The sequence below is a fragment of the Simochromis diagramma genome, unplaced genomic scaffold (assembly GCF_900408965.1).
Source record: "Simochromis diagramma unplaced genomic scaffold, fSimDia1.1 OVJJ01000321.1, whole genome shotgun sequence".
NCBI lineage: Eukaryota > Metazoa > Chordata > Actinopteri > Cichliformes > Cichlidae > Simochromis > Simochromis diagramma.
The window spans coordinates 4,739,947-4,754,351 of NW_024386772.1; the positions used below are offsets into that span (position 1 = coordinate 4,739,947).

General features: G+C 38.6%; 1 protein-coding gene across 3 annotated transcripts in view; it reads left to right on the top strand.

Moving 5' to 3' along the window:
* Positions 1-5,557: 5,557 nt before the first annotated feature.
* The window catches only part of LOC120741429 (speckle type BTB/POZ protein), a 95,143-nt gene continuing 86,295 nt past the window's right edge, over positions 5,558-14,405 (top strand). The window contains exon 1 of one of the 3 annotated variants that reach the window (XM_040044355.1): positions 5,558-5,683. The gene's annotated coding sequence lies outside the window, so the exon portion shown is untranslated. The remainder of the gene's footprint in view (positions 5,684-14,405) is intronic. The other 2 variants (XM_040044347.1, XM_040044372.1) reach the window with 2 other exon arrangements.

Here is a 14,405-nt window from a genome sequence, read left to right on the forward strand (position 1 = left end):
ATACATTCATATTCTTTCAGCTAGTGATATTTCAGCTTATGCAAGGATAAGCGGAAGAGAATGGATGAAACTTTGTCCTTGTTGAAGTTCCTAGAAGATTCTTCTTGGTAAAACGCCACAGGTGGAGCATTCCTACTGGTAAAAAGAGAGGTTACTTCCATGAAATCTATTTAACACCCCAGGTGCTGAAACCTGTTTTTCACAAGAACAAACGTTGAGAATAAATGCAGTTTTAAATAGACTGCCTTGGAGGGTTTTTTTTATTTTAAAATCTATATATAAAACCCCCCACATATAATTCAAACTCTAATATTAAAGTCTTTATCAATGTCCATATTAAAAACTGTGGAAACAAAAGCAAACTCCTGTTGTGAGAAGATCTTGTGATAGCATCCCCATAGCGTTGTGTTTCTCAGATCAAACATTCCCAGGAAGAAAACATCCACGTATCATAAAAACGTGTCTCTTTTCTCCTTTATTCAATTGCCAATTGTCTTCAGTTGTTTTGTTGTTTATTTTTTCAAATTGCTTTGCCTTAATTTAAATATCCCGTCAGACAACCTTTTGGATGAGCTTCACAGCAAATTCATAGTACATCCCAAGCGCTTTTGTTAAAGTTTGATGAATGTGATTTGAATTCAACAGAGGAAAATCACATTACAATATTCTTATAACACAGTGAAATTGCCAAGATACCCTACATGGGCAGCTACCCACGAGTGATGACTTAGTATCTGCAACACTGCCTACTCACATCTGCAGCATAAACAAGCACCTTTTTTTTTTCAAAGTCACTTTAAATGTTGGCATCAAGATTATAATCTCATTATAGCACATCTTTTCACAATGTGATCAAACTAGTAAAGCTCACATTTTATGAAGACAGTGCACTGTAAGTTATAGCTTGTATTATTCTGCACAGATTTTTAATTGCTTATTACATTATCTCTTAAATTCTTTCTTGACTTGCATTTATTTCCTGCTGTGATGACCCACTTTCCTGGGGCCAAAAATTCCCTAATACCAGATACATTGCATTTAACACTATTTTCCCTGAAAACAAACACACACACATACAGAAATAAAAAAACAAAACAAAAAACAAACAGCAAATCCCCAATTCAGTTAGTGTAGGCACAACAATATTGTGCTTACATTGACTGAACTTCAGGGATGAGAGTAAGGCAATCACTGCCGACAAACTAAAGTACATCTGTGTGTGTGCTTGACGTGTCACTGAGCACCTAGTCTCAAAGGTAAAAAGGATACAGCATGTTGCAATTTTAAAAAAAAAAGGGATTTTTATTCCATGTATGGGTACAGCATTGATGCACAACCCTTCAGTTATAAATATAGCATTTTATATATGGTTTACAACTAATTTCAACCGCAGGATCTGCCAAGTTTCATGAGTCTTAATCCTCATAAGTAAACTTCATAAACAGACACACACATAGACCACATACAACGTCACATATAAACACATATGATAAGATAAGAACTTTATTTATCCCGAGGGAAATTCTTCTGTCATACACATGCTCAATGCAGCAAGAGGAACAGAGGAATACGCTATACAATATATACAATAAGAATACTAGTATACAGTAATATACAGTAGGATAGTGCAAATATAATATCAAATAACTCGAACAATATAACTATATCCCCAAAAATAAATAGTCGTATTGCAGTATTATTACTGTACATACAGTATTATTCACAGAGTTTGTGTATAAGAGATCAACACAGCCACCCTTGTGAAGCCTCAAGCCAAGTTGAGCAGTGGAGTGTGGTGACTTTTACAGAAAGGCAAGCAGAGACGATCCCCCACCCGTATACACACCAACAAAAACATCCACCACTATTTACCTATTTCACAAGATTAACTGGATCAGATTAAACATACTATTTGTCCTGCCTGTCTGCACCGTACATGGATGTCTTTCTGCAGTCCTTCGTGGTTGAAGAATTGTAAAATGTTACGTTCTTAGTCTAGGCGAGTATTGAACGCAACGAGAAATTGGCCCACTCACACACCACCCAAGCAAGAACACAAACAGCAATACCAAACAGCACAATATCAAGTGCTAAGCAGCCATTTATTTTCTTCAGCAGTGAGCAGTGCCAAAAAAATAACGGTCCCTATGCTTTCCTACACAAATGAAAAACCAACCAAAAGACAATTCACTTACCCAACTTCCTGAATGAAAAACAGGAGAAAACTTAAACAAAAATGGCTTCTAGGCTGCTGCAGTGAAGAATATATGAACAAGAATATAAGGTGAACAAAATACACAATTGTTACTTTACAAATCTATTTACAGGTATTTACAAAACTAAGATACTAACACAAGTCACACACACGGTTATACTTGCAAATCAATGGGCAAAGACACTCCCCCCCCCCCCCCACCCAAAAAAATAAAAAGAATTGAAGATTTTTTCAAACCAAAACATCATGAAAACACTTCAGTACAATTAAAGCTATATTGGAAAATTGTGCACCCAAAGTTCATCCATCCAACCATCTATGCATTTTCATCTGCTTATCTGGGAATAGGTCATAGAGGCAGTCTAAACAGAGAGGCCCAGAGCTCCCCTTTCCCCAGCCACCTCCTACAGCTTATTGGGGGAACACTGAGGCAATCCCAGGCCAGCTGAGAGACATGATCTCTCGAATATGTCCTGGGTCTGCCCTGGGGCCTCCTTCCAATGGGACATGCCTGGAACACCTTAGCCAGGAGGCGGCCAGGGGCTAATCAGATGCTTGAACCACCTGAACTGGCTCCTTTCAACGTGAAGGATTAGCGCCTCTACTCTGACATGAGTCTCAAATGACTGAACTCCTCACCCTATCTCTAACAGAGAGGCCAGCCCACCCTTCAGTATGGGCTGCCTGGTCCATTTCTACGGGCCATGCGGTCCTTGTACAACTGATGCAAAAGCTTAGGTTTGCCGGCAGTAAGTCAGACTTATTTCCTGTGGGAGTTGGATTGCTTTGTCACTGATTCTGTTGTTTTTAAGGAAAGAATTTCCTTGTGCTAAACATATTAATATTACTGCTGTATATATTTAAGGTTGAGCTCATTTTAAATACTTTATATTCTGTTTAATGCGGGGGTGTCCAACTCCAGGCCTCAAGGGCAGGTGTCCTGCAGGTTTTAGATATCACCCTGGGTCAGCACACCTGAATCAAATGATTATTTCATTACCAGACCTCTGGAGCACTTCAAGACATGTTGAAGAGGTAACATTTAAATCGGATGTGTTGGATCAAGGACACATCTGAAACCTGCAGGACACTGGCCTTTGAGGCCTGGAGTTGGACACCCCTGGTTTAATGCAAAGCATAATCTTGAAATCTTTTGTTTCTTCTGGCTGTCCTGTCCAATGAGGACCACGTATTTCTAAGAAAAAAGGTTTTCATGAGCTCCAAAACACATGCCTATATATTTATTTTTAAAAAGTATATTAAAATAGTATAGTAAAAACAACAAAAATGAAAATAAATCAGCTGTACTAAAAGGCCTGAGCAGTCTGTCACACAGTTAACTGTAAATATCTACAGGGGCTATTAAAATATGAATGGAAAATGAAGTGTTGGCAAAGCAGCTGGTTAAACGTACTACAATCAGACATTCTCATAGATGCTAATCTGAAAGTGCTACTGAACTTGCACCTGCTCAGCTTCCCTGTTCTATTAGGCCAGACATAGTTAGAGCTGCTGTCCCCTCTCCATCATCATCTGCTTTCCTCACTAGTGTATTAAATGAGTTATTAACAACTTTGCTAATGCTAGCTGGGTTTCCACACAAAGTGCAGATTGTAATTAGTCTCAGAGCAGTGAAAGTGGAGCCAGCGGCAGCTTGCCTCGCACGCTGGTCTCCCATCAGTTTACAATGAAAGATCAGCCTTTTTTCCTAAACCAGAAAACGGCTACTGGCCTCTTAGCTTGCTCACCTCAAGTCATTGTTAAAGGTAGATAAAGAAGCACTGCTTGCCTTGCTTGTCCTTACAGAATGGCACTGAAGCAGAGTGTTTTTGCTGTTCAAATGTTTTGAACACATTGTGATATGTAAGGGGTGGATCGGACAGAGAAACAAAGGGATGCTGCATACTCAGACTGTATCAAGTTGTCAGTCATACAGTAAAGCATACCAAATTATCCTGCTCTTTTACTTTAATCGGACCATCATTTATAAAATGAATGTTGTGTTTTACTGAGGATGACTCCTCAGGAAAGTGTTGCTGAGGTCATGAATCGTGGGAGCCAAGTACCAGTTTCTATAGCCAAATGTATTTTTGCAACCAGAGGAGACGCCACCTGATGCTATTAGACAGCTATTAGACACTCTTGTTTTTTCTTCATCTTTTATATCTGGAAGCTATGACCATTTTTTATTTACAGCATATGGTAATTGAGAATATGTTTTAGAGCTGCTAAAGCAGGACAGACTGGAGGCCTGTTAAAAATAAACTTCCTTCATAATAACAGCCTGTATACCCATCCAGACAATGCAATAAGAAGTCTGAGATGATACTTGGTGCTGTTTACTGTATGGTAGATGCCTTTCATTTTAAGTTCTGGGTAAGTGAAGGCGGCATGTCTGATAGTGTTTAGCTTTTTATAAAATTAGCAAATGGTGCAAAGACAGAAAGATGTAGCATCAATTATATATAATTGTATGATGATCAAAATGTATTGTGGATAATAAGCTGAAGGGTTGCAGTAGTTGAAGATATGTTTTTATATATATATATATATATATATATATATTACGTTATGTATATTTATTGTACAGAATGTGACTTCTGAAATACTTAAAGGGTTTTTTCATATTGTGTTAAGTCTTTGGAATTTCACACATAATATCACAAATCTTTTACATTGTTTTGTATTATTTTTTGATTTTACAACTAATAATATAATTAATCTCACGCATCAGTGCACATAAAATATATGACATCCATAGAAACTTAATATAATGTGACTATAAGTGTTTAGATATACTACACAGAAAATATTAGCTATAGCAATGATATAACGTGTGAGGACAAAAGAGCTTGTTGTTTCAAAATGCACTCATGGTTTCTGCCTGATGGTTTAATAATAATCTGGAGGTAAAGGATGACAATCCTTGACGGTTTGATTCAGCAATCTCTGGTTTCTCAATTAACGATTATTTTAAAATATCCTCTCTTCTTTTCTTATTCTGGTTATAATTAAGGGCCACTAAATTATTTTGAGGTCAAGGGAAAAGCTCCTTGTTTGAAAGACTCAATTTTTAATTTAGAGCAACTCAGACTACAAACCTTTTACCATGACTCAGTGAATTTCTTATCTGAGGCTTATTCTTATTATGTGCCCTTTGCTTATTTTAATTTTTATCTTAAAAAACGAAAAATAAATTCCTACAGCTAAACCAAACAAAATAAAGAAAATGTAGTTTGTCTACGAGTGATAGTAAATGTGCTAGTCTACTGATTTTGATGACAGACAGCTGCTCGTAATTAAATAGGAAATTTGTATATTCCCGTAACACCCAGAGTCAAAACCAAAACAATCCCAGCATGGCCAGTCGCTTATTGGGCGTTCGGACACGTCACAGTCTAACCCGGAAGTGCAGTGACAGCTCTTGTCAAAAATCCTTCATCTCTTTCGTTCAAGTGCGAAACAAAGGTGAGTTTTAAAGATGTAAAATGAGCTGATCATATGTCTGTTATTTACGATTTTTATTGATTCCTCTATGGTAAAGTGCGTTTAAAGTTTGGCCGTAATTTAACGCTGGAAGCACTTTTACAGAGCTTCAATATTAGCCGCTAGCTGGCTATTGTTAGCAGGTAGGTAGCGGCTCGGGACTTATTTATACTGTTTCCGTTTCTGATTCACTTTTCCGCGGATTTTTTTGTGCAATTTTATGCCATGACTGTCACGTCTGGGTTGTCACGGCAAGAGTTATCAGTCTGAACGTTTCCACATGGATATGCAAAATAATGAGACCCATGTTAGAAAAAAACATGTTATGCTTCATCATGCCTCAGTATCCTGCCAAATAGTGACCACGGCTTCTCCCCTCCGTTGCTTCCCAATGCGCAGTACAGGACAGCTGCAGGTTTCAGTCTGCCAGAAAGCATCTGAAAAGAGAGAGTCAAGCAGAAAGGCTACTGCAATGCAGGCTGTAGTACCTCTGCACGGTGGCTGGGAAAAAACTGGTGACTTTTAGATAAAGTAATGAACTCAAAGTTCTATGAATAACTTTTTTTGTGATTTCCAAATTCAAGGATGTAACCCACAACTATTTAAATGAAATATGGAATGGCAAACATTTGGTACTGGAGCTACAAAAACTTGTAGTTTGTTGGTTTATGGAAAAAAAAAAAAAATCAGAAAACTTCTTTAAGATTTCAGTAGACCTTATAGAAACCCCTAGGGGGGGATTTGGCTTTTATTAAAATGAGAGAAGACTTTATCTTTTGCTTTGTTAAATTTAATGTTTTTGTTTTTTTTTAGTTTAGCTGATACATATAGACCAAGTTTAATTAAAAAATAATGATCAGATTAATCAGTAATAGCAATAACTGTTGCAGTCATTAGAGTTGGATGACTGAACAAATATCTACTGCTAATTGGCCAAGTCCATTGCCATTGGAGGAAGGCGGGGATTCTTTTCTTTTTTTTTTTTGTGAATTTTGTTATTTAATTTACCTAATTTAGTAGCCTGCTTCTTTCATAATTATTAACTTGTGCAGCTCCATTAAAACCAAGTACTAATAGGAACTACCAGATGGATTTGTGCTGACGCTAGTACATGCCAGTGCTACGGTATTGTTTGGGCTGTTGGCCGTTAAAGTAAAACCACAGGATGCATTCATAAAATATTGTAGCTGCAGAAAGGCAAGAAACAGGTAATTTTAGCCCATTGCTCAGTGGTTGGCATCATAATATCTCGTACATAATTGAAATATGAGTTAATAGACGTTATCGCTGTGAAATAAACATGATCAGATGCTTTCATAGCATTTCATAGGTGCATACCTGCTAAAAACAGGACATTTAAGTCCGTTGCTTGGTGGTTGCTAGGCAACCTTGTGATATCTGATAAAGGTAAGAGCCTTCAGGGGTCCAAAGCTGTGTCCATACTGGAAGCGTTGTGACGACTAGAGACCATAGAAAGGGAAGGAAATTTTGCAACTTAAGTGACTACAGGCAAAATAACCTGGTTTCAACTTTTCTGGAGTTCTAGGCGAGCGACGGACAGCGTTATCAAAAAGAGCAGAGGATACCTTTGACTGGCATATGACCTGGTGGTAAATACATTAGTGGGTTACCTAGGCAACTAGAGCCTGGAATGTCTGTCAGGGACGAGCAGTCGGCTTCAAAGTGATGCAAATTGCTTCCAGTGTGGACAGAGCTCAAGATTTACTAGTGTGCCAAGTTTAGCTCCTTGGGCTCTGATAATGTGGGTGTAGTGCATTATGGTGTATTATATTTATGTATGTTTTATATTAAGATTCTCCTGTAGAATCTGGGAGTAAGAAGTCTGTTGTGAGAGTAGTGTGCATGTGGTAGCGAACCTGGCGAGGTGGAGGTATGCACTGAAGAGAAGAGGAATGAAAGTCGGTAGAAGCACGACAGAATGTGTATGAATGAGAAGGACACAGGTATATCGGTGAAGGTGGAAGAGTTTAAATGGGTGCCTGAGGTGATTTGTGACAGAAGGACGTCAGCAAAAGTGAAAGAAAAGGTGGCAGAGTTGATGAAACTCAGATTTTCACTGGGAGTACCCAGGATGGACAGGACTCGAAATAATTACTTCAGAGGGACAGCTCAGGTCGAGCTCTTTGGAGACAAAGTCAGAGAGGCAATGCTAAGATGGTTTGAACATGTGCAGAAGAGAGATCGGGGATGTATTTGAAAAAGGATGTTCAAGATGGAGTTGCCAGGAAGACCACAGAGATCATTTATGGATGAAGTGAAGGAGGTCATGCAGAGGGTTGGTGACAGAGTAGAATACTAGGGATTGGGTGAGATGGATGCAGATGATCTACTATGACAACTCATAAAGGGAGCAGCCAAAAGAAGAAGTAAAATTCTTGTTGCACCATGTTCCCAATGGAACAAAACAAGACAGTTACTGTGCTAAGTGACACTGGACTTAAATTGGTGCTGAATGTCAATTCACCTTTGAGATCTAGACCAAAATGTGTGGTTGTGGACCCTGATCATTTGTTTCTATTAAGAGGCTTAAGGGTTTCTCATCCTGTTGCCTTGTAAAGGCCCTTCTCCTTGCTGAATTCATGTTTTAAAACCCAAAACTCACTATTGTGGCTATAAGGACACCAAAAGCTGTTTTTTACACATCATGCTGGAATAAATGACCAGATCTAACAGTGCATCCTTAAAATAATTAGGTGGCCATCTGAAAGGGCAGGTAAACATGTCTCATTTTGTATTTTCTGTTAGTGATGTGACAAAAGTTGGTGGAACACTTTTTTGCAAAGCTGAATTTCCTAGTAAAAGATCTGCTAAGTGCTTGCTAAAAATTCAGCTGGTTTGTCCCACAGAGTTTTCTGCTCAGCTGTGCTGCGATTGTATGCATGAGCAAAGGGCATGTGGGAGTTCAGAAATGCTCTGAATGGGAGTTTGGATTGATTCAGAAGATTCTATGGTGAACAAATTTGAATCCCAAAAGATAACTCTTTGACTGGCTTAGCATTTTTCTCATTTTATCTTCTTAAACCGTGACACATCCACACATTCTTCACATATCTGTTGGTAAAGACAGATTCTTGATGTACAAGTTCGTGACTTGTTTTGGTGTGCAGGGAAATTGAATTTTTTATTAAACTGCAGCTCATTGCACAAAATAAAATACTGACTTCATTCCTCAAGCTTACAATACGGTCGAACTATGCAGATTCAGGATCTGAATTTCAACATCCAGTCAGTTTTGTGTAACAGCTGTTGGCACTTAAGTCACAGTTGTCTAGCTGTGACTGTAAAAGATGTGACGTCACATCATTGTTTTTATTGTGTTGGTATGGAAGTGTTTTGTTCACTCTCTGGACATTGTTGTGTCTGTCAGAAAAGGAAGTGGATACAAACTGGTAAACTTTCGGTTCATATTCTGAATGCAGGTGAACTAATCTACTGTTTAAGAACAGGACTAATGAAACTAACAGTGTAGTTTTGGTAGATATTTCAATATGACTTATATGGAAAGCAGTAGATGTATAAATGAAATCAACCAGGTGTCCAGTCCAATTTCTTTGCTAGTTTAATGGCCCTTTAGTTATAAATATTTTTTGTTGTAACTTTTTAAACCAATTTCAATTAAAATAAAACCATTTTGATTAAAATAAATAAAGTAAAACATTTTTTTTATTTCATGTGTCCCATTTAAAAAAAACAAAACAAAAAACAAAACAAAACAAAAAAACAAAAAAGTTTTGCTTTCACTGTGGTGCAGCTGCCTCAGTCTGTCTTTAGCCACCACTCTGTGGTCTTGAGCAATGTCCTTTCCAATTTGATTGGTTACATTTCACAAGTAATAGCCTGTTAATGCTGAAGGCCACTTTGCCACAGACAGGCACAGAGGAGCAGCTTTTCAGAGTTTTGAAGGTATAACAGATATTTCCCAAGTTGCAATAAACACAATAATCCTATGATTTATTTCTTTGAAGACAAGCACTCTGTTTTCCAGTTACATTAACTGATTAAAGCACTTTATTACAGTAATCATACAGTTCACTCAAATGTGATGCTAGAGCTTTACTGTATGAATCGGTAGCATAAATATACTTTTATTTTAATTACAAATAATTAGTAATGTTTTTGAGTCTAAACAAAAAAACCCCAAAACAACAAAAGAAAACCAAACGGGTTCCTTAGGTTATAAAAATTGTTTTAATTATACCTTTTCTTATAGTTAGCTGTGACTGCTTAGTGAATATATGCATGCAATGAAGCTAGCATTTGGTTGAGATCATTATGTTATTACTATTGTAAATGTTCTTTTTATATTTTTTCCACTAGTGTGCATGATATAATAGGATATAATGACTGTTAATTTAAACATATAGGTAATTGTGACTTTGTTGTGCCAGCGTCAGTCTTTCTTCACTTTTAGGCCAGCAGTTTTTTTTAAATTTGTACGAGGAAATTTATTATTTTTCCACAGTTCTTCAAAAGCCATTAAAAAAACAAACAAACAAAAAACTAAAACCTGTAGTGGTTGAATTTATAAACACAAAAGTGTGTGTGTGGGGTTTTTTTTTTTGTTTTTTTTTTTTTTTTTTTTTTTTTTTTTTTTTTTTTTTTTTTTTTGTATCTGAGTGAACTGCCCAAATAAATTCTATGTAAGAGGAACACGGATCAGGCTGTTAACAAGATCAGTTTGGAGGGGACAGGCCAGATGCTGTGTTTCATATTGCTGAGCTGTGTGCATCAAAAGTGGTTATTAGACAGGTGGCCTTTCCATAGACTTCCACCTGGCAGCTGGCAGATAGGCACACTTTTTCCTTTTGTATCTAGCTGTGTGTGTGTGTGTGTGTGGAGTGAGACCACTTGTCTTGATTTAAAAGTGCCTTTCTGGCTTCTCGTATTCCTCAAATTTAAACTCTTACAGTGATGTGTCGCGCTCTCCCTCTAGTTGACTGTGTCCATTCAGCTCGCTGCTGTATATTAAACTATTCAACCACTCTGTTAGATGTTCTTTACACACAAGCGCCCAGCTGCAAAGAGCCCCCCGCCCCTTCATATACTACAAGATGCAGCCATTTGGTTTATTTACGGGTGGTGCTTCTGTAACTGCTGGGAATAGGCCAAGAGCCAATCGAAGCACACGGTGGAGGCCAGGCTAATAGAATCTGACAGGAATGGAGTCATAGAGGCCGCTCAGGCATCGTAAAGCTGTCGCTGTTTAAGCCCCTAAATTTGTCGCTATTACCTGCTTGCCTCTCTCTTTACATGGGCAAAGAGTGCACCCGTGTTCCTGAGTTTGAGACGATGTTGTTACTCATCTTTGCTCATTTCAACACCAAATGAGTACGTCGGTGTGTGCGCACATGCTTGTGTATTTTCAGGGTCAAATGCAGAGCGCATTGAAAAATGGATCAATGATATACTATCCACTATATAATGTCAAGCAAAAAGTGAATTACTGCAGAGTGTGGTGGACCTTAACAAACAAATGTTTCAGCACTGCACCATTTCTCCATCAGGCTCAGACTGTATCCTATGTTTTCAGATTTGTATTTTTATTTGCTCTTCTGAGAATTCCTTTCTTGGTGTGTGCAGCAGTGGGAGATGTCAAGATGTGTGAATTTGTTTGGAGTGTAACAGTGTAAAATGCTACATCGGTCAGTACATCAATACTAGTCCGTAAGGAAATTGGGTGTTACTGAAAATGTTTAATATGTCAGAATTGAAGATTTTATCCCACTAATGAGCCTGATTAAAAGAACATTCACAAATTCCTCCAAAACCAGGCCCATACTGTCCAGTCTTCTGAGCTGTGTCGCTGGATCGATTTCAAAAAGTATTGGCTGATCACATCACAGCATACAGCTTTGATACTTCTTGTTCTGGCTTCGTGAAAAGCTGAAGTGATTTATTTTAAAGGAAAAACTAAGGTAATGAAATCCATATATGAACATCATATTCAAATTACTCATTCGGTTGACTCATTCGATGCTGTTAGCTTAATGTTTATTTAAATGTTTTGAAAACATGAAGTTGTTGATATAAACACAGGCAGTGGTGTAATGTATGAGTTTCAAATGGCACGCCATTTGATTAAAAAAAAAAATTCCTTTTGGTTGTAGTTTAGATTTTCTATCCTGCAATGCTACTCCTAAGGACAATTTGCATATGCACGGCACTACTAAGACATAATTGATATAGGCATTCAAAAATGTCTCAGATTGGACCTGTTTTTAGATGCAACATGCGAAGAAGCTCATTTCTCATATTGCTGATCGCTTGTGAGGGAAGGCAACAAGTATTGAATTAGTTTGCATGAGAGGAGGGAAATTGAAATATGGATTGGGGTCGCAAATGCCTGCCAGTGCTTTGGCTGTTTCGGATATGGAGGATGAAATGTATTTCTTTGTGTATGTGCGTGTCAGTGTGTGACTGATGCAGACAGAGCCGGCATTGAATGGTTTTCCACCTCTCTTGCATGAAGCTATTTTCCAATAACAAGTAGAGAGCAGAAGTGACACAGATGAAGTGAATGTTTTAAGAGGAAAAGTAATCTTAAAGACAAGCCAAGCCATTCCTCACTCTAATCCCTTTGCTTCTCCTGCATTACTGCTTCTGTCTTGAAGCCAGATCCCAGCCAGGTCTCTCACCATCTGCCATTTAGATGTATTTAAATCATGCATGCGTGCTGACTTTGGACCTGTGATTTGAACTGGCCAGGTCCCCGGTCTCTGCCAGACTGCTCAGCAAAACACATGACCCAGGAAAGCTGTATGAATATAAATGAATGACAACACAGTTGGTTAAAAGCGCCACTGCCCAAAAGTCAGATTCAGTTTTGCTGATACGCTGGCATTAGATTGTGGAAAACAGCGACCCATCCAAATACTCTGAACATCAGATCCAACTTTTTTTAAAGCTCCAACAGTGTTTGGCATTTAAAATTCATATCACTTGTAGGTGAAATGTTAAAAGAAATTAAGAGAAGACTGGTTCAAATAAAACAGTTCAGGGATGTTTTAAAAAAATGTATCTAAGTTATCATGTTGGTGTTCCAGGATAAGAGTGAACCACCTCTGTAGCACTAAATAAACCCAGGGTTAAATCTCAAGTTACCTCACTAAGCCCATAGTACACAGTACAAGCCTCAGCAGTGAATAAATAGATGTCGTGATGCATCTCAAGTCACGATATAGTCATTATAATAGGCAGTGCATTGTTACGGTGTGCCATTGGAAGTTACTCTGTGAGGCCCACCTTTTAATATCTCAAAAGTGTACAAGGTAAGGGCAGTGGTATTCACTTTTGCCAAGAAATAGCTTTTCTGTTTCACCTTACAGATCGATCGATTCGTGATGTCAATGGAAAAAACATTTCTTTTAGGAGAAATGTGAAAGATGTAAAAATGTGACGGTAACGACCTCTTCGTCGCGAGAAGCCTAATAATAAACAGTTTTCATTTAACAGAAGTTTGGGGGGGTGGGGGGGAAGGAGTTCCACATCAAAGGTGGGGAATGGAAAAGAGAGAGGACAGAAATAGGCAGAGAGAGTAAGAATCGTGACTGTGAAATCGATAGTTCATACTGTTCTGAAATTGAGGGGTTGTGTTTTTTTTTTTTTTTTTTTTCTTTCTCCTCAGAAACTGTGTATATATGGTGAAATATGAAATAGCCTTAGTGGAGGCCCCTCATGTAAGCAGCAGTATTGATTTCCACAGACCTGATCCAATTTTGGTACCACAAGTTTTTTTTTTTTTTTTTTTTTTTCTCCCGCTGCCCTTTTTAAAGGACTAGAGCGACTCTGGTGGGGCAACGTTATAGAAAAGCACCTGAATCTGCCTCATCTCCTCATACCCGAATGGCCAAGCTGTTTTTGCCACCAAAGCCACGACGAGAAAAGAGTCAAGGAAATTTCTACAGTTTCCAGAGTCTCTCTGAGGACACAGCTGCAGGATGGAAGATTTCCCCTGTTGGCAGTTCCTGTTAAGAGATTCACTAGCATTACAACATGAAGAGAAAATAATCCTTTCTCTTCGTGTGCCTGTGCACGCGTGTGTGCGTCCGTGCGCGCTTGTGTGTCTTTCTATTGGCAAGTGGCTCTGAGAGAAAGCGTGTGGCCGAGTGGACTGACAGACTTTGTGTACGATATAGACTGGCTTCTTACGTCTGTAAGTGTGTTTTGTTACTGAACAGAGGGAGGGGGAGTCACATGAGTGTCTGTTCAGCTGCAGCTTGCGTTGAGGTGTATTCACACATATCCCCCACAGTTTAGCAGTTACTGCGAGCAGCCAGACATTAGTGGTGAAATTGCAGCTGTTTTAAAGCCTTTATTGCAGTAGGATTTACAGGGTAAAACGGTCTGTAATTCTTAGCCTGTGCTCCCGCTGCGATGTCCCTGCTGCTGACGCTGCTTTCATTCTGCCCTATCTGGCTTCATAAGGAAAAGCGACTGGAGGGTATCAGCTCCCGGAACAATATAGGACATTTTTTCCTCCCCTCTTCTCCTGAGATTCAAAAAAGTTTGAAGGCAAAGAAACAAAGCCTTTGCCTCTTACTCTTTTTCTTCCCCTTTCCTTCCTTTGCAGTCACCATGTGTCCCATCTCTTCTTCCCCTTTCCTCTCCGCCTTTAACTTTCATTCTCTCCAAGTAACGGGAGTCTCTTGCAATATGCTGTGTTTCCCCACTTGAGTGTTAATGA